Source organism: Triturus cristatus, chromosome 1_2 (assembly GCF_964204655.1).
Source record: "Triturus cristatus chromosome 1_2, aTriCri1.1, whole genome shotgun sequence".
Taxonomy (NCBI): domain Eukaryota; kingdom Metazoa; phylum Chordata; class Amphibia; order Caudata; family Salamandridae; genus Triturus; species Triturus cristatus.
This window is the reverse complement of record NC_140580.1, coordinates 52,280,085-52,307,170: the sequence shown is the minus strand read 5'-3', so window position 1 is coordinate 52,307,170 and position 27,086 is coordinate 52,280,085. Positions and strand designations below refer to the sequence as shown.

Sequence of the window (27,086 nt, the reverse complement as noted above, 5' to 3'; positions counted from 1 at the left end):
ATTACGACTTTTCAACCACACAGCCTTAGTATTACGTTATGCGGTTGGCTTTATTTTAATTGAATGGACAGCAATTACTTTGATGAGGCACACTCTGAGCATATCAGGAGAATTATTTCATCCGAGTGTACAGAAAGAAACTATAACGAAGATTAATAAGAATACAATAAGATGGTGTTTGTGTGATCACTGATTACTACGATATGGTGGAACTAATAAAATTGCTTCTAATATAAGGTCTTGGGTCGTAAGAGATTGTATTATGCTGTAGGCGGTGGCACAAGGATCCTCGATCTGCAGAATGGCCGTACATTTGACATAATGCTTTGGGGCTTTTAGTTTATGGAAATACGACTGCTTTTAACAATGACTGTACGTTTGTTGTTATATTAGTATCTGTGATGTTAAACAGATAGACTGGATAGTTCGTTTCTCAACTAATAGTAAATATTTACTCTAAGATGGTGCTGTCTTAAAGAGCCATTAATCTAGCGAGGCACTCTCTATGGCTTCTGGTTTATGTATAATAAGCTGGTCTTTATAAACGGTCACTACAAGATGGCACTAGCTGTGTATGCTATTTACGCCATGTGGAATACGCTCCATGGGTTTTCTGTTCATGTAGCAATAGTTGATCTTTTAACGCGTGCATACAGGGAGACAGCGGAGACATTATGTCCAAGTGTATGTTAACAGGGAATGCATGTTGTCCATGTTTTGTAAAGGCCAAACTTTTTGCCAACTATCTTCAGAAAAACATTCCATAACTTTAGAATACATAAGATCACCCAGCACCCCAATGATTGGGAGCTCTGGCTTCAAAAACCGTGTGTGAAAAATGGGTAGAAGCACGCACATTATCCAACTATTTGGAGAGAATTGCTGGGCAGAGGTGGAAATGGCTTGCTTCTGGGAGGATTTACTAAATTCATGGAGCATGACCAGCATTGCTACTTCAACACCACCAGCATGATGACAGATTTGATGCTGAAGATTGGTGAAGAGGATCTGAAGACCTATATAAAAATTCAAAAGTAGGAGGATGAGCTCCGAAGCTTGAAGAAACTCCTAGAGGTCTGGATAACCAGTGCATCCACCTGATCATGCTACAAACTGCTCTCAATGGTGACCCATGGAGAGATCTTTGGTATGGTCCAAGACATCAGCATCCATCTCCTTGAAGGTAGTGATTGCAGAGACACCTTGCAGGCTCTCGTGCTAGAGGCTGAGGCCTTGGCATTCCCTCTTGTGCCAAATGTCACCATGCACACAGTCTCCTAGGAGACCTTTCTGCCAGCTGACATCATTATCATGCCCGATAACGTCCCCCTTCAAGGGAACCAAACAGTCAAAGACAGTCTCAGCCTATTGTCAGGCCCATAAAACCTGATTGAACTGAATGCTATGCAGCAGTAAATATCATTGTGATGGGAGACATTTTTGTGAACCTAAAGGCACTTGTCATCATGAGCCATGTACCCTCCTTCCCGAAGCACAATGAGATTGTTTTAGCAATGCTGCTCGCATTTGAAGCAAAATCTCAGTTTGCAAAGAAGCTAAATACGAATCCTGCAGTGGTGAAAGATGTCATTGTATGGGGCTACATCAGTGGTGTCAACTTTCTAGATCTTCAACTAGCCATGGTTTATCGATATGACGGTGAAATTTGGGGTCCTCCCAGCTCCTCTTCCCCCTACTAAAGGTCATTTATGACAGTATGTGGCTGCAGAATAAGTTTCTCCCTCAGTGGATGACTTGGAAACAGCACTGGAAAGACATGGCAGCTGCTTACACAACAGCCACCGTCATGCATTACTGGTACCAAGGGTCTCCTGCTGCGGAGATTGTTTCCTTAGGAATGATCAGTGAAGGACAGTTTGGTATCTTTAAGGGCATTGTCTTCTTCATGCCTGTGAAGTGCCAGGATGGAGGACGGGAGGTAATTACAGACATGTCCATTTCAGATGAGATGAAAGAAAAGCTTCTAGAAGCAGCTATTGAACTTATAAAGGCGAGAAATATTGTGCTGCCATCTCCAAAAGAAAGCGAGCCCTTACCCGAGCCTGAACAAGAATCTGGCTTAGCCGTGCCACAAGACAGTAGCATACCATAACATTCAAGCAGTTTTCTAACTGTTCCTCAAGGGAGTGCCTTTATAGCTTCACAAGAAAGTGTCCTGGGAACTCACGAGGATTGTGTACAACCAGTCCCTAATTTAAGTGTTTTACTAACTGAAAAAGAAAGTGCCCTACCAGGAAAGAAAATGCCTTGTCTGTTCAACAATAAATATAACAGCTCAAACACAAAGTGCCCAACCAATTCAGCAAGAAAATGTCTTACAAAACTGACCAAGAAGGTGCCCTACCAACTCAGCAAGAAAGTACCATCCCAGTAAAAGAAAGCAGACAATCAACTGATCAAGAAAATGAGGTAACAAAATAGCAAAGCAGTTACTATTAGGAAACTAGTGATTTGTCCAGTGACTACAATCAACTATTAAATTTAGAAGAGTCTGATATGACAGTCAGTGTGTTACAAGTCAAAGACATTACATGCCCTATGACAGTAACATAAACAACTTCTCTCTTCATGCTTTCACATAACAGCCTTGAACATCGAAATCTACTCAACTATTTGTATTTGTATTCCTTGTTAGTATTACTTTATTGAACATAACATGTTGTCACAATACAGTTCCTCACAAAATCTGCATGGATTCACAAACTTCTACACACCCAGCATTCCCCAAAGGCTCCCAATAAAAATGAGACCTCACTTGTGTGGGTAGGCCTAGTGCCCGCGACAGGAAAGGGCCCAAAACGCAACATGGACCCATCACATTTTTCATGGTAAAAGCAGACCCTTTTGTGCAATGTGCCTAACTGTGGATTTTGAACCCTAGCTCATCCTGCTCCTTGGGAAACCTAGAAAACCTATACATTTTTGAAAACTAGACACCTAGGGGGAACCCGTATGGGGTGACTTGTGTGGCTGTCATCAGGTTCTGTTCCCCACATTTCCTTGTTAACCTTAAACTTTGTCAAAAGAAACACATTTTCCACACATTTCTGTGATGGAAAGTTCTGGAATCTGCATGAATCCAGGAGCTACTGCCCACCCATCATACCCCAAAGTCTCCCAATAAAAATGGTACCTCACATGTGTGCATAAGCTTAGTGCCCTCGTAGGGAACAGCCCAAAACTCAAAATAGAGATATCACAGTTCACAGAGAAAACATACAATTGTTTTGCAATGTGCCTAGTTGTGGATTTTGAACTCTAGATCGGCCGGTGCTGCAGATCAGAGCATATAAATTCTCCCTACTTCCATGGACAGAATAATTCCACAGTCATACGCACATACACTCACCATACGCTAGGGCCCATCACACCAACATTCATTCTATTACTCTATCCACACTGAATATACGAGAGAACTCCTAAATCAATCTGCATCTAAACTGAGGTCAATGTAACCTAATTGATTTGTCTTGAGTCATGATTTAAACAATAAGAACACATTTGAGATCTCAAGAAACGACAAAGAAATAACCACCCGACACTGGAATTCAAACAAAAGTTATTTTATCTAAATTAGTTCAAATGAAAGTCATTCATTAGCAAAATCATTATTCTCATAGTTACCTAATCTAGCTAAATGTCGTATTATAGGTCAGGACAGGTCTCTCAAAGTCTCTCGAGTCGCCGTCCTCTCAATCAGCATCGATCCTCTTGAGCATAGGTTCAGGAAGAAGTGGCCTTAGACCCTCTCTAGTCTAGTTATATTTATACTAAAACTTACACATTAAAAGTTACAAACAAGCTCTAAGCGTCCGTTGAGCAGAGCGAGCAGGAAAGGATTTTGGCTCGCAACATTTAGAAAAAACCTCCGCTCTCGAATACCTCAAAAATAAAAACACGGAAAAAGGAAGCACAAACTAAATCCGCAACATTCATGGATGCTCTTCTCCGGAATTATAGTGAAGCCATCGCAAGTTTATCAAAATGTTCATTTGTGACAATTGTTCTCCTCCAAGGATATCTGGCATGAGCCCAGAGCTGTTGTCCTTTCATAACTTTTAGCTCAGACAGAGACCGAGGTCATGTTCAACCATATTCAGCGAGGCCTCTCTTCATATTTCATCTACTCAAATGCAGGCTGTAGATGTCGGCCATTTTCCAATAGGCCAAAAATGGATAACTTAATTAAAAGAAACACAAAACAACGTTACTACATCGTATTGATTATACAGTGTTAATTCCCACTAATACCCTTATGTGTATGTAATTATCTAGCTATTTGCGACATAAAAAAGCATTAAAGCATATTATTTTAAAGCGCAAACACATGACAAATAGCACTTTAGCCACACTTATTTAATTAATTTGCTCACCAATTTAGTTCACTTATTAATTAAGCCATGCAATTGCATTCCCACGTGTAATTCTTTCATTAGTAAGGTTGATTAGTCAAAACACTCGACAAAATTAATACCTAATAATTAATTCTTAGTAATTTTAATTATGACATATAGAAATATAAACTGAAGTTTGAGTTTAAATAGAAAACCCTGCTCCAGCAATCCCCTCTTTGGTGATATATTATCACCACAAAAATCCAACCCCAAAAATGTGGTCCCCTTTTCTTAGGAGAAGTTCAAATGTCTTTTTGCATTTATGCTACACACCAGTTTCTTTTTCACCATCTCTTTTCGTTTCTAAGTACATGCGTTCTCTAAATTCTTCTAATTCTATTTCTTGTGGGTCTCTTTTTGACTTCTTTTGTCTCTTTTCAACATTTTCTTTTATTATTTTCTCTTTACTTCTCCTATATTTACAACATAAACTCCCTAATCTAAGAACCAATAAAGCAACAATCACACATATCAATGGAAATAATATTTTACCAAAATTGGTACTACCTATCTTAGCAATAAAATTCTTAACAGCAATCATCTTATTAGCCATTTTAGTCCAGATACTTTCAGCTTCCAGTGGTACTAATTCTTCATGCAAATCAGTAATATTTTTGATATAGACCTTTAGATCTTTGCTTTCATCAGGAATGTAAGTGCAACAATGTTGAACTTTCAGCATTCCACAGACTCCACCCTCCTTTGCCAATAGAATATCAAGGGCAAGTCGATTTTGCATAGACATGGCGCGTAAGGCAACCATCTCTGTATTTACCAACAGAAACCCTCCAGCGGTGCTTGTCGATAAGCGATCCACCACTGTTGACAGCTTCCGAATTCCATATGCATTTAATGAAATTCCCACTGCTGGAATCAAAGCTCCAAAAATATCTCCTACAATTTCTGACCAAGTTTCTCTCTTAAAGCGTGTTAGTAGATTAATTTGTTCTGCATCTTCTATTCTATCCATATGAAAAATCTTTGGAAAGACCAGGCCAACATAACATGTGCCATACCAATGGTCAGGCAACCTGTAATAAGCCTTATTCCCACAAATATAATACACTCCCGGGAAAACTGGATCTTCTCTTCCTTTGAATCCCCATCCCGTTGCAATAAAGTATGTATCATGGCACTCACTAGTCCCAACAAAATGATCATCATATTGGGATTTCCTTCTGGTAATGCATAGTTTACTCTTCTGTGGTGCATCTAAAGCCAAAGTTGGACTGGCCCCATTTTTCAACTCCTTTCCCATCTCAATGTCCCACACTGTCTCACTCATTTTATATCCTCCTGCCTTTTCATGCATGTTCATTCTCCTTTTCTCTACCATGTCTAGGAAAGCCTTTTCCTCTTCCTTCAAAATACAAGTTAAATTGTTTCTAAAAATGTAATCTAATGTTAATTCTTCTGTTTCAATAAAAATCTCACCAAAAATGTTAGCTTCTTTAGCAGGATTCAGTTTTTTATTCATAGGCAATTGCCCAAAAATGTTATCCTTATTAGACATCTCATAATCTATTTTCCCTAACAAATAAAAAACACTACTCAACACACTACATGAAATCCCATACGTAGCTGGAAGATGATGATAAGTAACTCCCTCTGAAACAGACGCAGGCAATTGCATACAGATGTAGCAATCCCTTACTTCCATTGTCTTTACGTATTCATACAACAATTTTGAAAAAACATTGCTAGAAAAATCATTAATTGACCTATCCTTATGTATGTATATGTTACTAATTCTAGTTGGTACTACTTTCTGTGAACTCTTCCCTATGTTAGTCATATTCTCAGTATGTATTCCAAAAGTGTCTATTGTAACTCTAAAAGTAACTAATAAAGCAAGTACACTCCATAATAGCATTAATAGTCCCGTACAGCAGCAGCACATTCTGCACCATCTTTTCAGAAAGGTACATCTACTTTGATTATTTTCCGTGTTAGCCATTTTACTACTTTGGCTGTGTCTTTTGACTTAGCCTCTACTACTCCACTACTGAATCTCTAGAACACTAGATCGTTTAATCTGCTAATTTTCTTCTTCTTCACTCTTCTCCAAGTGACTCCTCTAGTTCACTCAATTTGGATTTTCATCACTTTTCACTTCTTCTTCTGCAACATCAAATTGTATCAGATCCTGAATATCCTGAACATCCGTCTCTTCTCCAATGTCAGTCAAGATAACTTTCAGGATTCCAACAGTTTTCTCCTCCTCAACCACTCTCCGTAAGGCCCCCTCTGGATTTCCTTGACTTTCTGCCTCTTCTTCTTCAGACAGTGCCACATACGTCCATTCCGGTGACCTATACTTCTGGTTGGGCTTTCTGATTCTCTTGATCTCTTCTGGTTCCTTTGGTTCTTTCTGTTTTTCTTCTTTCGCTTGATTTTGACTCGACACCTCGTTCACCTGTTCAGCTTTCGATGAATTCACTCGTGTCAGTCGATATCTCAGCCTCTTTATCTTGTTAGGCCAAAGATCTCCTTTTATACTTCTTTTCTGTTTCACCTCTCTGTTGTTTCTTTCTCCAATCCAAGTTCTCTTTCTCAGAACTCGACCCTCTGGTTTCTCATTCTCACTCTCATCTGATTCTGTCTCATTTGCCTCTTGTTCATCAACGATTTTCTCTTTTCCCACAGTCTTCTTCTCCACCGATTGAGATTTCCCTACTACTGTCCCTCCTCGGGTCTCCGACACGCAATCTTCTTGCTGTCTACTTGTCCCTTCACCTAGCTTATCAGGAATATTCCCTACACCTCCTCGGGGATCTTCCGCAATCTGTCCCTCTCTATCTTCTCCTGACCCTACTTCTTCAGAAGTAATCTCAGGTGGATTCTCAATCTCTTCATCTGACTCAGGTGTAATCTCTGTGGAATTGCTCTTTTCTCTTTTTTCTTTCTCTTTTCCTTTTTCACTGCTCGTTGGAACTTCAGACACTTTTCCAGAATCTGAACTCTCTTCCGAGGTTCTCAATGTTCCTCTTGAAGCCTCTCCTGGTAAGAAAAAAGAATCACCTGACTCTCTTTCCGACTCCCTTTCCCCCCTTTCAGGATTCTTTTTTCTTCTCACTGTTTCAGTGTCTGCATCATCACTGGAATCTGACTCTTCAAAGTACTCCTTCCCAGTCCCATCCTTTGGATTTGGAACTCTCAGGGTGTGACTTGCATGAACCCAGTTCTTCACTCCAGCACACTTCACAGCAGTTGTCGTAGTCAGAATGACTTGTCTTGGCCTTCCCCACCTTGGAACCAAGCAATTTCTTCTCCTGTGCACTTTTATTCTTACCCAGTCCCCTGGGCTCAGATCATGTGCTTGCTTCCTTTCAAGTGTAGTCGCGTCTTCTCCAACCTGGTGAAACACAGAATGAACTGCGTCAGCCAGGCCTTTACAGTAATCCAAAATCATGTCATCAGTTATTGTCATCAACTTGTTGACAGGCACGAATGCATGTCTCATTGCTCGTCCCATCAATATTTCATGTGGACTCAACCCTGTAGTTCTGCCTGGAGTAGATCTAATAGTCATCAGTACTAGAGGCAAGACATCAGGCCATTTCATTCCAGTGGCTAAACACATCTTACCAATTCTGTTTTTGATTGTGCCATTCATCTGCTCAACAACGCCAGAAGCCTCTGGCCTGTATGCACAATGTAGCTTCTGCTGTATGCTCAATGCTTCACAAATTAAACTCATGAGCTCATTGTAGAAGTGTCCCCCTCTGTCTGACTCAATTGTCACTGGGAACGCGTACCTAGGAATCAACTCTCTTAACAGCAACTTGGCCACTGTTATTCCATCATTTCTCCTAGTCGGATAGGCTTCCACCCACCTTGAGAACAAACAGACTACCACTAGAACATACCTCAATCTATTCACTTGGGGCATTTCAATGAAATCTATTTGCATTCTGGTAAAAGGACCTCCTTCTCTGCCTATTGTTCCTAAGCTCACCACTGTCTTCTTTCCAGTATTGAACTGCTGACAAATCAAACATCTTTGACAGATGCTTTCTGCAATCAGCCTGAACTTTGCATTATACCAGGTCTGTTTAAAGGACCTAATCATGGCATCCCTCCCCAAGTGTCCCTGGCAATGATACATTCTTGCCATTGTTGACAACATAGAATTTGGCATGACTGGTCTTCCATCCCTATAGATCCAAACATGATCTTTTTCCCTTGGTGCACAACCTGCTTTGATCCAATCTCTCATTTCCTCATCTCCTGCTTCATCCTGCAACTGCTTCACCTCATCCCATGTTTCTAGGACATTAGTAAACATCACAGAACAAAAAGACATTTCCTTCTCTCTCCCCCTGTTAATCGAATGATTATTCTTTGCACAATACTGTGCTATGTCATTTGCGAACCGATTACCAAGAGTAACAAAATCATCTCCCTGCCCATGAGCAGCACATTTTACAACTGCTAGTTCTTTAGGCAGCTGTATCGCCTCAAGCAATTTCCCAATCATTTCAGCATTCTTTATAGGAGTTCCACTCGAAGTCAAGAAGCCTCTCTGTAGCCAAAGCTGGCCAAAGTCATGAACCACTCCAAATCCGTACTGACTATCAGTCATTACAGTCACTCTCACATTTTTCCCAATCTTGCAAGCTTTCGTCAGTGCTACCAATTCCGCTACTTGAGCAGATTTAACTCCTTTCAAAGATGAAGCTTCCATAACTTCTGAAACCTTGCACACCGCATATGCTGCACTCAGCACACCTTCTTCTGTTCTCAGACATGATCCATCCACAAACAGCACATGATCACTCTCAGGCAGTGGCAGATCTCTTATGTCTGGTCTCGGTTTTGTGCAGTAATCAAGCACATCCAAGCAATCATGATCAACATCATCTCTCACACTCACATTTTCAGCATCTGGCAACAGCGTCGCTGGATTCACATTCACACATCTTTCAAGAGTCACATTTGATGCTCCCAGAATGATTTTCTCATATTTAGTCAGCCGATTATGTGACATATATTGAGTTCTGCTTCTTGTCAAAAGAATTGCCACATCATGAGGTACGAATACCCTTACAGGATATCCCATTATTATACCCTCACTCTGTTCTAAGCTTCTGCATGTAGCAGCTACTGCTTTCAGGCAACCTGGTAAACCCACAGCTACTGGGTCAAGTGTTGATGAGAAGTATGCAATTGGCCTTCTCAGACGTCCATGTTTCTGGATTAACACTGAAAGTGCACATCCATTTCTCTCACTACAGTACAGTTCAAACGCCTTCTCATAGTCTGGCATTCCTAGAGCAGGAGCTTCACATAATCTGCTCTTTAATTCTTCGAATGCTGCCATTTGTTCTGCATTCAATTCCAATGGGTCTTTTACTTCACTCTTGGTCAATTTAATCAGTGGCTTTGCTATCAGGGAGAAATTACTTATCCACTGACGACAATAACCCACCATTCCCAGAAACATCCTTACTTCTCTCTGGGTCATTGGGGCTCTCATTCCTCTGATAATTTTGATCCTGTCAATGGTCACTTTTCTTAGACCTTTTTCAATATTGTGTCCAAGATAATGTACTTCTTTCTTGCAAAATTGCAACTTGGCTGGAGATACCTTTAACCCTCCATCTGCCAGATGATTCAGTAAAGCTATGGTATCTACTTCACAAGCTTCACGTGTCTTCGATGCCACAAGTAGGTCATCGATATATTGTACTAGTACGGAGCTTTCAGGCATAGTCAGACTCTCCAAAGACTTTTTTAGCAACTGATTGAATATTGAAGGACTCTCTGTATACCCCTGTGGGATTCGGCACCATTCCAAAATACGCTGTCCAAACCGAAATGCAAAAATCGGCTGGCTATCATGATGCAATGGAATTGAAAAGAAAGCATGACACAAATCAATTACTGTATACCATTCAGCATCATGAGGAATCTGATACAAAATAACTGATGGATTTGGCACAATGGGACAGCATGATACCACAATCTTGTTAACCTTTCTCAAATCTTGTACAATCCTAAACTTCCAATTAGGTTTCTTCAGCCCCATTATCGGTGAATTACATGGGCTACTCAGTAACACTCTCAAAACACCAGGCTGAATCATTTTATCTATTATAAGTGTTATTCCTTCAATTATCTCTGGTGTCAATCTGTATTGTGGGATATTAGGGTAAGTGATTCCCTCTTTCACTGTAATCTTTACTGGATCTACATTATTCATCAATCATACATCCTCTCCAGTAAAATCCCAGACTACTGCTTTTACTGTGTTTCTCAACTCCTGAGGCAAATCATCTGGATTAAATACAGCATATGTTCCAACAATCTCACTTTCTCTATTATCCAAAGTCATCCTATATAAGACATCCTCATCCGGTGTCTCAAAGGCTATTCCATCCGGAGTACAAAAAATTGTGTAATTCATTTTACACAATAAGTCCCTACCTAACAAGTTCACTGGACTGGTGTCGCACACCACAAATCTGTGCATATCTGAAAATTTCCCTATCCTTACCCTTACTGGTTCAGTAAGACGAGTCTTAATCTGTGTATTAGCTACACCAACCACTTGGATTGCTTCGTCCGAGAGAGGAAGATTTCTTATATCTGCTGACCTGACAGTTGATCTCGTCGCTCCTGTGTCTACTAAAAAAGTAACACTTTCCCCATTTATTTTCACATCTACAAATGGTCCTGCCTGGTCTATTTCTAGAGTTGCTCCAAGTATGCACTCTTCCTCCTCTCTTCGGCACCGTCAGTAGTTCCCTTCGGACTCACTCCCCTCATTCTTTAGCCAGTATTGCTGTACTTGGTTAGTACGTCTCGGTTTGTTTACCTGTTCATCATTGTAGAATCCTGAGTCCTGGTTATATTTCTGAGACCCTCTGTTCTGCGGCAAGGGCGGTTTTGGCTCTTGATTCTGCTGCTTGACAACCTTCTGCTGTTGCTGCTGATGATTACACCCCTCGTTCTGCACCTGTGGATTCAAGGATTTATTCTCATTACTCACTAATAGTGGATTCGTACACTCGGATCTCCAATGCCCCAACTGTCCACAGTTGTGACACGGGAATTTCTTTTTCGCCTCTTCTAAGTTCCCCTTTCCTTTTCCTGTACCATATCTGGGCCTATTTCCTGGATTATTTGCCTGTTCAACCAGCTGAGCTTCTTGTCTTTCTGCAACTTTCACCTGTGCCCACATTGCTTTCTCCTTCAGCTGTCTTTGTTTCGCCTCAATTTCATCACTGAAGTACTTTGCATGTCTCAAGATCTCATCAATCTTCTTACTCTGCCAATCGACTGTGTGCTCACGAATCATTTCACTGATTTCAGGTCTCATGCCATATACAAATCTGTAGTCAAAATGACTCAAATCCTTATCACCCAGATGTTCATCTCCACTGAACTGTTTAAAAGCCAGTATCAACCTTTCATAGAAAGCATGAACTGATTCTTTTGCTTCCTGATGTGTTCGATCTATCTTAACCCAGTCTGTCTCTTTAGGGGGTACCTTATTCTTCAGGAACACAATCACCTGTTCATATTTTCTCATAACCTCCGGGTCTGGAGCTCCTGTTCTTTGATCTCTCGGGTATTCCTTAGCAGGCCAATCTACAACTATTTTAAACTCTGCCCACAAGTCTGCTGGAACAATTATATCAAACAGACTATTCAGGTCAATCCACAGCACTTTTGACAATTTCACAAACCTGTCTACCTGCCTATACCACTCGACGGGCTTTTCTCTCAGTCGAGGGAAATCATTCGTAAATGACAAAATATCCTATCTAGTCCATGGGACATGTACATATCCTACTCCAGGAATCTCTCTCATAGGATAAGTATCCACTGTTTTTTCCTTTTCTCTCATGGGAAATGCTGAATAAGTCCTGTCCACTGAATCTTCCCTTTTCTTGTACCACCTATCCTTCCACTTTTCCACATCACCCCATTTTCGCAATAAGGAAATCATTTCCTTAATCTGTCCTGTTCTGCCAACATCATTTAGATTCTCAATGTCTTTGTCAGAAAAATCCACTCTGTAAGGCTTCTGCAAAGCTTTTACCTTATCCATGTCACTCCCATTTCACTCGCTATTCCTTTTAACCTGTCATGTGTACTCTTAGCCCTCCAGGTTATACTCTTGCACATGAATAACAACTCTCCATCACGATGATTTTTCAACATTTCTGTAGGAATTGTTCCCGCTATAAGCTCCTCCAGTTCTATGCGCAACCTGGCTACATCAATTGCCTGAGAATCTTTATCCTTCTTTTGGAGAACTTTCAACCAATCATTCAAATCCTCAGCCGTAATTTCTGTAGACTTTTTCACTGTACTCACTTTTTCTGCCATCCTCTGTGGTTCCAATATTGATCCTCCTACACAACCAGTATTCAATCCTGAATCTGGCTGTACATCTGACTCTCCACCACATATGGTATGTCTCAACTGATTCTCTCTTGCCCTCAATCCTGACTCTCCTGAAGAACCAACTAGTCAATTTCCTACATATGGAACTGTCAAACCATTTTCACCCATTCTTTGCTTATCAAAAATAGGCACGACCGGACCTATGGTTACAGGCACCGTAACTGCTTCCAGATTCTTGGTCAATTCTCTAATTTTCTCAGTCAACTCGGATGTGGTTCTTGCTAATTCTCTTGTTTTCTCATCCCCGATTGCATTCTCTCTCTCTCGCTCTCTCTCTCTCTCCCTTTCCGTGAAAGAGCTACCACTTTTCAGATCAGGTGTCATAACCTCTGTTTTAACGATTCACAAGGTATCTCTTATGGGAGTAGCAACTGGTGTTCTCACTTCTGGTTCTGGTCTATATGGAGGTGGTCTTTTGTAAATCATGTCATCCAAGACTTCATCCTCATAGTCACTAGCCCCATACCTTCTCAACTCTGCATCAGGTACCTTTCCGTACCTTTCCTCCCTTCTGTTTCCTCAACAGTTCTCATAGGATACAGTCCCTCTGACATACTAGCATCTTGCCATCTCCTCATTCGATCATGATGAGTTTCACGATCATATTTCCTCCCAAAAATGTACCTATAATTACCTCCACTCCTCTGCTTTTCTCGCTCATGCACCTCATCTTCCCATTCTACCAATGCCTCAAACTGTGTCGGCCTTGGTCTAGGCTCTAGACACATCATCTTTTCCCGTAAATTTCTCAACACGGCCAGATTAAATGAACCATGTTCCGGGAATGCTAAAACACCATCTTCTTTAGTGTACTTAGCCCAATTGTCTAACCAGATACAGGTATGATACCCATATTTCGCAACCATGAAGGATGCAGGGGTTCTTGTCGGAGGTAATAATTCACCTTCTCTAGTTATTATGTCCTTATCCTTGTCGAACCACTTTTTAATTTTACCGAACAAGGATTTCTTCTTCTTTTCCTCCGTTTGATAATACATTTTCCACGTTTACCACAACCTTCTAGTCCTTTCCGCAACTGTACGATCTTTTGTCCAATAACAGCGCGACTCACACTAACGCACCAATCCTGGAGCGTCTACGTCACCCTGTACTCCTTCCAATCCCTGCGCGGCTCACACCAACGCACCAATCACAGCGCTTTCGCTGTTCTAACCCACTGTCCAATCACAGCGCGGTCTTTCTGATGTCAGTAGTCGCTGCAGTCGCTTCTACTCCTGTCTCCTGTCACTCGTCTACCCCTCCTTTACAAAGCCTTCTCAGTAGACTCTGTTTCAGATTCTACAAAATCTATTAGTTACAACATATAAACATCTCCATTATCTGCTTCGCTAACCACAGAACAGTAAAGACCTTTCCCACAAGAATCCCGTTTCACTCTAGAACAGCGCTTACCTCTGCTCCACTACGGAATTATTACTTTCGTTGACACAGTAGCACATCCCTCTACTCTGCCCTTCTAACATGCATCCATTAACTATTTCCTCCCGGAATGCTCCAAAGAGTTTTGCAATTAACTAAATGCTCATACAATCACGCACTTTCATACTAGAAAATGTAGTACATCTACACAGAATCCTGCCTTTCCCGTGAACAGCGAACAGTCTGTCCTGCTACAGAATTATAACACACGTTAACCAAGCAGCGCTTACCTCTACCCAGTCCTTCAAACAAGCTCAGAGAATACCTATTACTTCTCCAGCGGTAAGCTTTAACGGCAAACCTTACGGATCCCTGGGACTTAAGACCAGAGTTTCACAGATAACCTTTGCTACCATACACACTTCTCTTATACCGAAAATATGTCTCTAATAGTAACACACGATGATGTCACTGAATCGAACCCAGACAATGTGACGCGCAACTTCAATTGTCACACGCTTTTCCCTGCATACGTACAGGGCCAACAATCCTGTCTTTCCCGAGAGCAGCACTCACTTCCCTCTGCCCTACTACGGAACCGTCACCGACTCCCTACGTCCCAGAAGCCGTACACACTACATATAACTCAATACGACGACTTCAACATATAATGTTAGTACATGTATCAACATCAATCAATAAATCAATAAATCCGAAGCCTATGTACAAGCAATTCATCAGATCAAGACAATAATCAAAACCATCATACCGCTACCAGGAAACTGCTGCAGATCAGAGCATATAAATTCTCCCTACTTCCATGGATATCTCGAATATCTCAAAAATAAAAACACGGAAAAAGAAAGCACAAACTAAATCCGCAACATTCATGGATGCTCTTCTCCGGAATTATAGTGAAGCCACCGCAAGTTTATCAAAATGTTCATTTGTGACAATTGTTCTCCTCCAAGGATATCTGGCGATGAGCCCAGAGCTGTTGTCCTTTCATAACTTTTAGCTCAGACAGAGACCGAGGTCATGTTCAACCATATTCAGCGAGGCCTCTCTTCATATTTCATCTACTCAAATGCAGGCTGTAGATGTCGGCCATTTTCCAATAGGCCAAAAATGGATAACTTAATTAAAAGAAACACAAAACAACGTTACTACATCGTATTGATTATACAGTGTTAATTCCCACTAATACCCTTATGTGTATGTAATTATCTAGCTATTTGCGACATAAAAAAGCATTAAAGCATATTTTTTTAAAGCGCAAACACATAACAAATAGCACTTTAGCCACACTTATTTAATTAATTTGCTCACCAATTTAGTTCACTTATTAATTAAGCCATGCAATTGCATTCCCACGTGTAATTCTTTCATTAGTAAGATTGATTAGTCAAAACACTCGACAAAATTAATACCTAATAATTAATTCTTAGTAATTTTAATTATGACATATAGAAATATAAACTGAAGTTTGAGTTTAAATAGAAAACCCTGCTCCAGCACCGGCACCTTGGAAAACCTACCAAACCTACACATTTTTCAATACTAGACACCCAGGGGGAACCAGGATGGGGTGACTTGTGTGGCTCTCACCAGGTTCTGTTACCCAGAATCCCTGGCAAACATCAAAACTTGTCAAAATACACATTTTCCTAACAATTCTGTGATGGAAAGTGCTGGGATCTGTGTGGATCCACAAACTTCCATGCTCCCCTTATTCCCCAAAGTCTGACGATAAAAATGGTACTTCACTTTTGTGGGTAGGCCTGGTGCCCACAACAGGAAAGGGCCCAAAACCCAACATTTTTCCAGTGAAAACTGACCGTTTTTTTGCAATTTGCCCAGCTGTGGATTTTGGATTCTACCTTTGCTGGCACCTAGGAAAACCTGGCAAACTTATACATTTTTTAAAACTAGACACCCTAGCAAATCCAGGATGGGGTGACTTGTGTGGCTACCAGCAGGGTCTGTTACCCAGAATCCCCTGCAAACCTCAAACTTTTTTAAAAAAGGACACAATTTCCTCATGTTTCTATGATTGAAAGTTCTGGAATCTGCGTGGATCCAAAAACTTCCACACACCCAGCATTTGCTAAAGAGTCCCGATAAAAAGTGGTACCTCACTTGGGTGGGTCAACCTAGTGTCCGTGACAGGAAACGGCGTAAAACACAATGTGGACACATTACATTTTTCCAGTGAAAACAGACCCTTTTTTTGCAATGTGCCCAACTGTGTATTTTGAACCCTAGCTCAGCCATCATCTAGGGAAACCTATCCAAACTATGCATTTTTGAAAACTAGACACCCAGGGAATGTAGGATGGGGTGACTTATGTGACTCTCACAAGGTTCTGTTACCCAGAATCCTTGGCAAACATCAAACGTGTATAAAAACACATTTTCCTAAAATGACTGTGATAGAAAGTTCTGGTAACAGTGTGGATCCTCATTCCCCAAAGTCTGCCGATACAAATGGTACCTCAGTTGTGTGGGTAGGCCTAGTGTCCGTGACAGGAAACGGCTCAAAACGCAACATGGACACATCACATTTTTCCGGTGAAAACTGACCCTTTTTTGCAATGTGCCCAGCTGTGAATTTTGATCCCTACCCCTGCCGGTACCTATAGAATCCTGGCAAACCTATACATGTTTTAAAACTAGACACCCAAGGGAATCCAGGGTGGGGTGACATGTGCGGATCTCACTAGGTTCAGTTACCCAGAATCCCTGGCAAACATAAAAACTTGTCCAAAAACACATTTTCCTAAAATTTCTGTGATGGAAAGTTCTAGAATCTGTGTGTATCCATAAACTTCCATGCTCCCCGCATTCCCCAAAGTCTGCCAATAAAAATGGTACTCACTTGTGTGGGTAGGCCTTGTGCCTGCAACAGGAATGGGCTCAAAACGCAACATGAATACGTCACAGTTTTCCGGTGAAAACTGACCCTTTTTATGCAATGTGCCTAGCTGTGGATTTTGAACCCTAGCTCTGACAGCATCTCAGGAAACCTAGCAAACCTATACATTTTTTGTAAACTAAACACCCAAGGAAATACAGGATGGGTTGACTTGTGTGGCTCTCACCAGGTTCTGTTACTCAGAATTCCTTGCAAACCCCAAACTTTGTCAAAACAGAACACAATTTCCTCACATTTCTGTGATGGAAAGTTCTGGAATATGCGTGGATCCACAAACTTCCATGCACCCTGCTTTCCCCAAAGTCTTTTGATAAAATTGATACCTCACTTGTGTGGGTAGGCCTAGTGTCCGTGACAGGAAACCGCGCAAAACGCAACATGGACACATCACATTTTGTCCAGTGAAAACGGACCCTTTTTTGCAAGGTGCCCAGATGTGGATTTTGATCCCTACCCCTGCCGGTACCTATAGAATCCTGGCAAACCTATACATGTTTTGAAACTAGACACCCAAAGGAATCCAGAATGGGGTGACATATGCGGCTCTCAATAGATTCTGTTACCCATAATCCCTGGCAAACATAAAAACGTGTCCAAAAATACATTTTCCTAAACTTTCTGTGATGGAAAGTTCTAGAATCTGTGTGGATCCACAAACTTCCATGCTCCCTGCATTTCCCAAAGTCTGCCAATAAAAATTGTACCTCACTTGTGTGGGTAGGCCTTGGGCCTGCGACAGGAATGGGCCCAAAACGCAACATGAACACATCACATTTTTCCAGTGAAAACTGACCCTTTTTTTGAAATGTGCCTAGCTGTGGATTTTGAACCCTAGCTCTGACAGCACCTAGGGAAACCTAGCAAACCTCTACATTTTTTAAAACTTGACACCCAAGGAAATCCAGGATGTGTTGACCTGTGTGGCTCTCACCAGGGTCTGTTGCCCAGAATACCTTGCAAACCTCAAACTTTGTCAAAAAAGAACAGTTTCCTCACATTTATATGATGGAGAGTTATGGAATATGGGTGGATCCACAATTTCCCCACAACCAGAATTTCCCTAAGTGTCCCGATAAAAATGGTACCTCACTTGTGTGGGTCGGCCTAGTGCCCGTGACAGGAAACCACGCAAAACTCAACATGGACACATCACATTTTGTCCAGTGAAAATGGACCCTTTTTTGCAAGGTGCCCAGCTGTGGATTTTGATCCCTACCCCTGCCGGTACCTATAGAATCCTGGCAAACCTATACATGTTTTAAAACTAGACACCCAAGGGAATCCAGAGTGGGGTGACATATGCAGCTCTCATTAGGTTCTGTTACCCAGAATGCCTGGCAAACATAAAAACGTGTCCAAAACCACATTTTCCTAAACTTTCTGTGATGGAAAGTTCGAGAATCTGTGTGGATCCACAAACTTCCATGTTCCCCGCATTCCCCAAAGTCTGTCAATAAAATGGTACCTCACTTGTGTGGGTAGGCCTTGTGCTTGCGAAAGGAAAGGGCCCAAAAAGCAAGATGGACACATCACATTTTTCCAGTGAAAACTGACCCTTTTTTTGCAATGTGCCTAGCTGTGGATTTTGAACCCTAGCTCTGACAGCACCTAGGGAAACCTAGCAAACCTCTACATTTTTTAAAACTTGACACCCAAGGAAATCCAGGATGGGTTGACCTGTGTGGCTCTCACCAGGGTCTGTTGCTCAGAATACTTTGCAAACCTCAAACTTTGTTAAAAAAGAACACAGTTTCCTCACATTTATATGATGGAGAGTTATGGAATCTGGATGGATCCACAATTTTCCCACAACCAGAATTTCCCTAAGTGTCCCTATAAAAATGGTACCTCACTTGTGTGGGTCGGCCTAGTGCCCGTGACAGGAAACCGCGCAAAACGCAATGTGAAAACATCACGTTTCTCAAGTGAAAATTGACCCTTTTTTTGCAATGTGCCCAGCTGTGGACTTTGAACCCTAGCTCAGTCGGCACCTTGGGGAACCTAGCAAACCTATACATTTTTAAAAACTAGACACCCAGGGGGATCCAGGATGGGGTGCCTTGTATGGCTCTCACGAGGGTCTGTTGCTCAGAATCCCTTGCAAACCTCAAACTTTGTCAGAAAAGAGCACAATTTCCTCACATTTCTATGATGGAGAGTTATGGAGTCTGGGTGGATCCACAAACTTCCACACACCCAGAATTTCCCAAAGTGTCCAGATAAATATGATACCTCACTTGTGTGGGTCAGCTTAGTGCCCATGACAAGAAACCCGGCAAAACGCAATGTGGAAACATCACATTTCTCAAGTGAAAATGGACCCTTTTTCGGCAATGTGCCCAGCTGTGGACTTTGAACCCTAGCTCAGTCAGCACCTTGGGAAACTTAGCAAACCTACCAATTTTTTAAACTAGACACCCAGGGGGATATAGGATGGAGTGACTTGTGTGGCTCCCACCAGGTTCTGTTACCCAGAATCCCTGGCAAACATCAACACTTGTCAAAGAACACATTATCCTCAAATTTCTGTGTTGGGAAAGTTCTGGAATCTGCATGGATCCACAAACCTCCATGCTCCCCACATTCCCCAAAGTCTGCCGAAAAAAATGGTACCTCCCTTGTGTGGGTAAGCATAGAGCCCGCAGCAGGAAAGGGTCCAAAACGCAGCATGGCCATATAAAATGTTTCCGGTGAAAACGGACCCTTTTTTTGCAATGTGCCTAGCTGTGGATTTTGAACCCGAGCTTAGTCGGCACCTAGGGAAATCCAGCAAAACTGTACATTTTTTAAAACTAGACACCCAGCTTGGGTGGGGGCAGCACAGTGCCAGGTCAGGCCCTGCGTTTACCCCACCCCACTGTGCATTGCGCATCTTATTTCATGTTAAAAAAAACCTTAGAAATTCACTGAAAAAAACAAAGGTTACAGGGATGGTGTAGTTAGGAAAGAGAATTAAAAAAAACCTTAGTAATTCACTGAAAAAAACAAAGGTTACAGGGACAATGTAGTTAGGCTCAGATTTTACTCGTACACCACCAGTGAAATTCAGCAGTTAAAATTAGATGAGCTAACCATAACTTGTGCCCCTGCAATGCACTGCTTATGACCTCACATATTACATCACTCCTGACATGGTCAGTGAGATCAATGATGACATCACTGATGAATCACTAACACACCCACTCACACAGCCCATAGAACCTTTCAAACATCCACTCCTACTCCCACACAACCACTCACAAACCCATTTACAGACCCATACCAGTAGTTACCCACTCACAGATTCACAGATCTACACACAAATCCACTAACTCATCCATACAGCCACTCAACCTCTCACTCAACCTCTCACTCACTCACTCACTCACTCACTCACTCACTCACTCACTCACTCACTCACTCACTCACTCACTCACTCACTCACTCACTCACTCACTCACTCACTCACTCACTCACTCACTCACTCGCTCACTCACTCACTCAATTACTCACTCACTCACTCATTCACACACACAGTCACTCATATACCCCATCACTCACCTATACTGCCTTTCAAATGCCCAATTACTCACCCAGATACCCCTGACATCTACTCACTCACCCATACAGCCACTCACATACCCAATCACATACAGCCACTTAAACACCAATTTACAGATTGATACAAACATTCACACAACCAATCACTCACCCATGCATTCACTGAGATACCTATTCACTCACTTATACAGTCAGTTATGCACCCACTGGAACATCTTTACAGACACTCATACACCCACTTATTCACCAATTTACCTAGGTATATATATTATCTACTGGCGGTCGCCAGTAGATAGTCACAGTTAGGACCTATTTTCCATAGGAAATCCGCAACATTCTATTCCCAATAAGTCTGGCGCCGATTGACGAATCTTCGCGACATTTTCCAAACTTTTGGCCAGCTCCGCTCCGCTCCTACCCTGAAAGTTTCGTGGTGATTTGTCAAGAGGGGGCTGAGAAAAAAGGGGGGTCCCAAAACGCGTTTTCCCCATGCAATTTCTCATAGGATCTGTTGTCGCAGCTACAGCCCGAACTGCTGAACGGAATTACACCAAGTTTGGCAAAGAGGTAGTCCTCAGTTCAGACTCGTGCCTTTTGCATAAATGGCATGAATCTGTTCAGTAGTTCCTGAGAAAATTAGGGTAAAAAAGTTAGTGATATCCATGGCCCTGGAGGATTCGTGCACCCTACCCGCACCGTAAGCGCACCCTCCCCGAACCGAGCGCGCACCCTGACGATCACGCGCTGAATGCTAATTGGCTGTCGAGTGTCTGTCTACATTCGAAACCAGGAACTGTTGGCGGCCATTTTCTGCCTCGGTAGAAGCGAGGCTGAAGAAGCAAGGGGAATAAATGTGTAAAAAATATAAAGGGTGCAGAGTGGAAATACTCTGACCCTCTAGATCTGCTTAGGGCGTCCCAGAAGGACCCCCTGGAACCCCCTTTAAAAAAAAAAAACGGTGAAATGCGTGCAGGGTGCGCGCATCCTATCGCATTGGGTGCACGGATTCTCTCGCTTTGGGTGAGCGGTTCCTAACGCGTTGGGTGCGCGGATCCAAGGAAAAAAAATTGACATTTTTGGGAGATAAACATCAAGCTTAAGTGTTTTGTTCTTGGGTGGCTCTAAAAAGAGCCGTTGTGTTCATTGAGAGTTTTTGGTACTTATAAGTAAGAACCTATACAGAGTCTCAAGTTGTTGAGGAAGACTCTGTTTCCTTCATCAGTAAAGTGTACTCCATCTCTCCTATACATCTCTTGCATATGAAAGCGCAGATTGTTATTGAAAATGGACCCCATTCTATAGTCTCAGAGAAAAGCTGAAACAGATTTACTCACATGTTTCCTAGCTTTCTCAATTTGTGGACAAAAATGATCGGACCAGTTCCATTTCTGCCTTTGGCATATGTTAGAATACACAAAGGCAGTTTTGGGGAAAAGTGAAATCAGTTCTGCAAAGGTGTCTTTCATAAGCATTTCCAGACCTACCCCAGTCAAAGTGCCTAGGTCATTGCCACCACAGTGCACTATTATGAGGTCAGGGTGTTGGATATGCATGAAGGATTTCACCAATGGCATCAATTGGTGCCACTTTAACCCTCTCTGTCCAAACCATTTAATGTCTACATTTGGCAAACCTAGGTCTTTGTGAATGCCTTTGTTTTCTGCATACCTTTGGCTCCAGAAAATATAGCCGTGTCCCACAATCCACACTCTAAGCATCTTGAAAGGAGGTCTGGATGCACTCAGATGGTCTCTGTAAATGAAATGGCAGTTTGGAAAGTAAGATTTTTCTAAAATGGTGGCTAAGATGCAGTTTTGAAAAAAGACAAGAAATCATTGGTTGTTTGACAACCTTCTACTCTGAAAGGTAGGGTGCATATTTCTGTTTTTTAAACGCATGATTCTTATTGGTTAACAAAAACTGATTGTAAGGAACATTATATATGATAAGCTGATATGTTGAAAAGTCAAGCACACTTGCTATCTTGATTAGCAACATTGTGTGCTGAACTTGTGACCTGTGTGATCAGTACAGTGTTCCATGACCTGTTTCTATGGTAACAGGCAGAAGGCAGATTTGGGGAAGGGTTCAAATTCATGTCATTTGGAAAGGGTTGAAATGTTTAACCAATAGAAAGTGTGTTTGGTTTTGAATTTATGTGGGAAGGAATGTGATTTGATGTTTACATGTATATGTGGGGAAAATGAGAGGGAAACTTTGCCATTCTTTGGTTTTGCTGACAGGTGCACAGTGCAGAGATTCTGTATAAGAAAATCTGGTGTGTGACTGATATACTTCTTAATCTACAAAACTACTTGAAATGTGAGTTATTTAATTGAGAGGAGGTCTTTTGTGATAAGCATTTGTGTTTTTCATGTGTTTGCAGGGAGATAACTGTGATGTTTTTATATTTTGGTACGGTTAGAAATCAGTGATTGTTTATGAATTTGTGAAATGAGTTACGTTTCTACACTAAAATGTAGTACTCCTTCTAGATGAAGAAATGTGTTTTGGTATAGTGCAAGGGATAGTGTTGTTTGTCTAGAATCACAGTGAGTCTGTGTGCATTTGGGAGTCACTGTGAGAGAAGCATTTGGTAACATCATGTATTTGCTGACAGATAACTGTTTTAAAACCTGTCATGTTGTGAAGTTTTAGTAGCATTAGAAACCAGTCTTTGCTTATGCATTGATAAAATGAGTCATGTTTTGACACTAATGTGCTGTACTTTAATATATAGATTGTGTGCAGTCCCCTTACCCCTTTCACAGTAGTGAATGAGTTTTGGTAAGCTGCTAGGGATAGTGTTGCTTGTCTAGAATCAAACTGTGAGTCTGTGTGCATTTGGGAACCACTGTGAGAGAAGCATTTGGTAACATCGTGTATTTGCTGACAGATAACTGTTTTAAAACCTGTCTTGTTGTCAAGTTTCAGTAGCATTAGAAGGCAGTTTTTGCTTATGCTTTGATTAAATGAGTCAGGCTTTGACACTAAAGTGCAGTTCTGAAATATGTAGTTTGTGTGCAGTCCCCTTACCTCTTCCACTGTAGTGAATGAGTTTTGGTAAACTCCTAGGGATAGTGGTGCTTGTCTAGAATCACACTGTGAGTCTGTGTGCATTTGGGAACCACTGTGAGAGAAGCATTTGGTAACATCATGTATTTTCTGACAGATAGCTCTTTTAAAACCTGTCATGTTGTCAAGTTTTAGTAGCATTAGAAGCCAGTCTTTGCTTATGCATTGATTAAATGAGTCATGCTTTGACACTAATGTGCTGTACTTTAATATGTAGATTGTGTGTAGTCCCCTTATCTTTTGCACAGTAGTGAATGAGTTTTGGTAAGCTGCTAGAGATAGTGTTGCTTGTCTAGAATCACACTGTGAGTCTGTGTGCATTTGGGTAAGGATTGTGAGAGAACCATTTGGTAACATCGTGTATTTGCTGACAGATTACTGTTTTAAAATCTGTCTTGTTGTGAAGTTTTAGTAGCATTAGAAGGCAGTTTTTGCTTATGCTTTGATTAAATGAGTCAGGCTTTGATACTAAAGTGCAGTTCTGAAATATGTAGATTGTGTGCAGTCCCCTTACCCCTTCCACAGTAGTGAATGAGTTTTGTTAAACTCCTAGGGATAGTGGTGCTTGTCTAGAATCACACTGTGAGTCTGTGTGCATTTGGGAACCACTGTGAGAGAAGCATTTGGTAACATTGTGTATTTTCTGACAGATAACTGTTTTAAAACCTGTCATGTTGTCAAGTTTTAGTAGCATTAGAAGCCAGTCTTTGCTTATGCATTGATAAAATGAGTCGTGCTTTGACAGTAATGTGCTGTACTTTAATATGTAGATTGTGTGCAGTCCCCTTACCCCTTGCACAGTAGTGAACGAGTTTTGGTAAACTGGTAGGGATAGTGTTGCTTGTCTAGAATCACACTGTGAGTCTGTGTGCATTTGGGAACCACTGTGAGAGAAGCATTTGGTAACATCGTGTATTTGCTGACAGATAACTGTTTTAAAACCTGTCTTGTTGTCAGGTTTTAGTAGTATTAGAAGGCAGTTTTTGCTTATGCTTTGATGAAATGAGTCATGCTTTGACACTAATGTGCTGTACTTTAATATGTAGATTGTGTGTAGTCCCCTTACCCCTTCCACAGTAGTGAATGAGTTTTGGTAAACTCCAAGGGATAGTGGTGCTTGTCTACAATCACACTGTGAGTCTGTATGCATTTGGGAACCACTGTGAGAGAAGCATTTGGTAACATCATGTATTTGCTGACAGATAACTGTTTTATAACCTATCTTGTTGTCAAGTTTTAGTAGCATTAGAAGGGAGTTTTTGCTTATGCTTTGATTAAATGAGTCAGGCTTTGACACAAAAGTGCAGTCCTGAAAGATGTAGATTGTGTGCAGTTCCCTTACCACTTCCACAGTAGTGAATGAGTTTTGGTAAACTCCTAAGGATAGTGGTTGTTGTCTAGAATCACACTGGGAGTCTGTGTGCATTTGTGTAACCACTGTGAGAGAAGCATTTGAGTACTTCATTTCTTTGAATATGCATAACTGCTTACAAAATTTCCTGTTCTCAACTTTAGGTAGAATTAAAAGGTAGTCATTCCTTCTGTATTCACCGAGGAACTGTCCTTGCAATACTGTAAACATTCAGTTAATATTCAAGTAGTCATGGAGTGAGGCAGGCTTTTGCACATGCATTGATTCAAATGCTTATCTACTATGCATGCAGTTCTCTAACCATCTACATAGTTGTCTTTCATACCTTTAATTCCACAGTCAGTATCCATGCACTTCAAACAAACACCATGTCACTCCCCATGTACTCCTCTAGTGACCCATTCAGCACCATGTACTAATCCATTCACTGCGCAAAAACCCAAACGCTTATAAATTCTCCTAGGCACTCTCTTTGCAGTACTTTAATTATTCAGTCAGTGTCTAAGTACTCATGGTGTGAGCCAGGCCTTTCAACATGGACTGCTTTAAACCCTATACAGTATGCATACAGGCTTCTAGTCACCTACACACTTGTCTTTCACTTCTTTAATCTTGCACTCATCCAGTGACTGATTCAGTACCATGTACTATTCTCTTCACTGCGCAAGAACTGAAAATTTAAAAGTTTTACCCAGGCACTGTCCTAGCAGTAGTCTAGTGATTTAGTCAGTTTCCAAGTACTCATGTTGTGAACCATGCATTACCACATAGACTGCTTCAAATGTCTGTGCAGTATGCATGCAGTCTTCTAACATACTATACACTTGTCTTTAACAGCTTCAATTCCCCAGTCAGTATCCATGTACTTCCAGCAAACATTCTGTCACTCCCCTTGCACTGTTCCAGTGACCCATTCAGCACCATGTAGTAATGCATTCACTGCGTCAAAACTGAAACACTTATAAATTCACCCAGGCACTCTTCTTGCAATAGTATAATCATTCAGTCAGTACCCAAGTACTAATGGAGTGAGACAGGCCTTTGCACATAGATTGATTCAAACGTGTTTCCACTATGCATAGAGGCCTCTAAGTACCAACACAATTGTCTTTCAGACCTTCAATTTCCCAGTCAGTATCTACAAACTCCAATAAACACTCTGTCACTTGAATTGTACACATCCACTGACTCATATGGCACTAAGTACTAATCTATTCACTGCACCAAAACCAAACAACTTAAAAAGATTCACCCAGTCACTCTTTTTGTAGTACTGTAATGATTCAGTCAGTACTCAGGTAGTTTTGCAGTGATCCAAGTGTTACTCTATGGACTGTTTTAAACGTCTATCTACTATGCATGTAGGTCTCTAGCCACCTACATACTTGTCTTTCACACCTTCAATATTACAGACAGTATTCATACAGTTCCCACAAATACTCTGTCACTCTCCTTATACTTGTCCAGTGACCCATTCAGCACCATGTACTAATCCATTCACTGTGCCAAATTCTAAACACTTATAAATTCACCCAGGCACTCTCCTTGCAGTACTCTAATCATTCAGTCAGTACCCAAGTACTCATGCAATGAGCCAGGTCTTAGCACATGGACTGCTTCAAACGCCTATCCACTATGCATGCAGTCCTCTAACCACCTACACACTTGTCTTTCACACCTTCAATTCCCCAGTCAGTATTCATACACTTCTAGCAAACACCCTGTCACTCACCCAGTTTGTTTCCTTATAGTACTGTAATCATTCAGTCAGTTAGCATGTAGTCTTTTAGTGAAGTAGGCTTTAGGGCATGAACTGCTTCAAAGTAGTATGCACTATGCATGTAGTGTTTTAACCATTGTCACACTTGTGCTTCAGGGCTATAGTTTCTTAGTCAGTTTTTATATAAAATGTGTTTCTACAGAAATAGAATAGTATACATTTGAAAGTTAT

General features: G+C 41.3%; 1 pseudogene; it reads left to right on the top strand.

Annotated features, from left to right (window-relative positions):
- The first annotated feature begins 674 nt into the window (after positions 1-674).
- On the top strand, positions 675-2,442 carry LOC146866752 (putative malate dehydrogenase 1B pseudogene; annotated as a pseudogene).
- Positions 2,443-27,086: the final 24,644 nt, after the last annotated feature.